At 42.8% G+C, this 3,046-nt stretch overlaps 1 pseudogene; it reads right to left on the reverse strand.

Moving 5' to 3' along the window:
• Positions 1–523: 523 nt before the first annotated feature.
• LOC120120895 lies at positions 524–2,052 on the reverse strand (annotated as a pseudogene).
• Between the last annotated feature and the right edge of the window lie 994 nt (positions 2,053–3,046).

Here is a 3,046-nt window from a genome sequence, read left to right on the forward strand (position 1 = left end):
TCACGTTAATAGTAATGAATAGTAACCTCGCAAAAAATTGACAAAATTCACAACCAAAAGCTCTGATTACCAGTTGTTGGGAAATAAACCAAGTACGATTAATTTCCCTATAACCAGATTAGTAAGAATGCGAAATAAAAACGGAAAAATAATACCCGAAAATTGATAACGGAGTTCAGCCAATTGTGCTTACGTCTCCGAACTGCTGCAGATCTTTTACTAAAAGAGAAAATTTACAGGTATTTACAAAATACTCATTACTCACAAGAAACTCTCTAGTATTGGGAGAAAGAAATGATTTGGGATTTTGGGATGATTTTGAAGCTAAATGAGCTAGGGTATTTATAGTTGAAACTTAGGGTCCAATCTTTATAAATACCCTGAAATCCAATGACTAAAAATGATTTTCCAATTGCTTAAATTCAAAAATAATGGGTTGTCTAACTTTGAAAAATTAGCAGCCCCATTTAGCCACCTTTGAAATCATATAGCCACCAAAAGCCATCTAGAAGCCGTGCATTTTTCAACAGGAGAAAAGTTGGAAAACAATTATGAGAACATAACGCACCAGATGCCAATTCTTTCCGAGAGGATACCCTAAAACCTGGATGTTCTGCACATATTGCAACGGAGGGGAATGCGGAAAGCAAATAACCTTTCTTTTCAAATCATCTTTGGCTTTGGCCCGGGCATAAGAACCCAATGTAGCATTGCCATCTTTCATTACATCTTTGAGAAAAAACAGAACTGGCTTTTTGCAAACGGATTTGTATGATTTCCTAGTGTCATGATCGAATTCTTGTGGATGTCCTATTTTATTCCAGGCAACGTAGGTATGCTCGGAACGCTCTAGCTCACGTGGTAGCACAATATTTGGGAACACTTGAACAACATAACCAAGTGAAACTTAAAAGGTGAGATGGTGTTCATGATCATAACAAATGGATCGTTGCAGAAAGCTCCTGGGTTCAATTCTCATCGCTTTTGTAAAAAGTTTTAAACTTTCCATTGAACCCAATCCGGGATAAAATGGATCCACATATTCAACATGGTGAATTGAAATGAATGGTGCAATTGGATGAGAAGATAAAAGACCACGCGCATTTCCTCTAATATCCCACTATCAAAACAAATATCCAATTAGTTTATCATATTCCAATAGATCAATCAGCATAATATCTAATAATTTATTGTGTCTATTACCTGGTGAAAACCATGTTCTCTAGTTAGAGGAACACCGACTTCAGTAATGCAAGCGTGAAGACGATCATCGCTTCCATAAAGCTTCGGGTACCTCTCAATGCAATCATTGTGGAAATTAGAGAGAGCCTCCGCGAGAAGATAACTGATGGCAATGCCGCCACCGCCAAACGCCATGGAGTGGCTGAAATACGCATTAGCGGAGTGACTTTCTAAGGGTGTTCCGATGTACATCATATTTGTTTAAGACTGCCACCAGATTGTCGACATTGAAAACTGTGTCGTCATCTCCTAAAACAAACCAGCGGACATTGGGAAGACCGAGGCGGAAGGATTCCATTACAATGCGAGAGATTCGGAGCCCAGAAGGGCGTCCCGTTGGTTCGTGTAACGGAAACCTGAGATGTCCTCGGAAACCATGATCGGTGGAAGCAAATCGTTGATTTCTTCAAGAGGGATCCGCTCTTCTAACCAAATTTGATCTCGCATTTCTAACGGTCGCCACCATAGCTGAACTATATCTTTCCGTTGCTTCCACAGATGAGAGGATCCTGCTATACCGAAAACAATGTCGTTCAACGAAAGCTCTCGTTTTCCATTTCCACGTCCCGAGAGCCCGCGGTTACGAGGAGAGGCTTGTGGCGGTTCAAATCGAGGAGGAATCGGCAGACGGTTGGGGGAAGAGGACCAAGGAATGGAACCGGAGAGGGAGTGTGGATTCCCTTCCCAGTAATTGAAACGACGCCAGTGATGAGTGGTGGTGCTGGAGAAAACAAGAGAGAGCCAGACAATTGTGGAGATAAGCAAGGCCGCAACCCCAACGAAGGCAGTCCCCGGACGGCTTCGACGACATCAGCTTCGAGGGAGTTGTGAAGATCGGTCATCGAGTATGGAGAGGTTATTATGGCAAGACAGCATCATGAAGTTGAGTGGCCTCGCCCTCTCAACGCTCATTTCCGCCGCCACCGCCTGATCAAAATGGCAACTGTAGGAAAAAAAACGGCGGCAGAGAATGCTGAAGTGTCGGGTTCTTGAAGGGTTTAAGATGGTTGCAGACTTGCAGTGGGGAAGGGCGTATTTTTAATCTAATGGGGGGTGTAGACATCATTTTTTTCATTTAAATTTATTATTATTATTAAAATTAAAATTATTATTATTATTATTAAATATTATTATTATATTATAATTATTATTTACAAACAGTTACAAATAAAACTGGACCGGCCCAGTTACAAACACCAGAACCGGCCCAGACCAACCAGAAACCCTAAACATTTGGTTTCAGCTAGGGTTTCTAAACCCTAACCCCCCAGCCGCCTCCAAGATTCTAGAAGGCCAACCACCGCCTCTGCTCAGCCGCCACTTCCACGTTAACGCTTCAGCTGCTGCCACACCGCCGTCAGTGCCACGCCACCCCCTCGAAGCCTCCAGAAGCGCCTCTCACCACCCAAGTTGCTGCTCTAGGGGTGAGTCACCACATAGTTCGGTGACTCACCGAACTCGACTTTATACCCGGTTCGACGAGAGCCTCATCGAGGCTATAAAGCCACCACCTGCAAGAAAGAGAAGAAGGACAGAAAACAGAAAAAAAACAGAGAGGAAGGAACCGAAGAGAGATACAAATACAACCCAGCAACAACCAAAAAAAAAAAAAAATTTAGAAACCAAGAAATAAGGGAAAGCTTACCGAGGAAGCCACCGGTGATCGAAGACGCTACGGGCCGACCAAACTATTTGAAATACCCGAAGGTATTTCTTCAGATCTACTCCGATCGAAAGTTTTTTAGGGGAAACTAACGCCGGATTTGGCCTAATAGGGTTTAGGAGGTTATTTGGGGGTATTTAG

The sequence above is a fragment of the Hibiscus syriacus genome, unplaced genomic scaffold, assembly GCF_006381635.1.
Source record: "Hibiscus syriacus cultivar Baekdansim isolate YM2019G1 unplaced genomic scaffold, ASM638163v2 tig00110348_pilon, whole genome shotgun sequence".
NCBI classification, from domain to species: Eukaryota; Viridiplantae; Streptophyta; class Magnoliopsida; order Malvales; family Malvaceae; genus Hibiscus; species Hibiscus syriacus.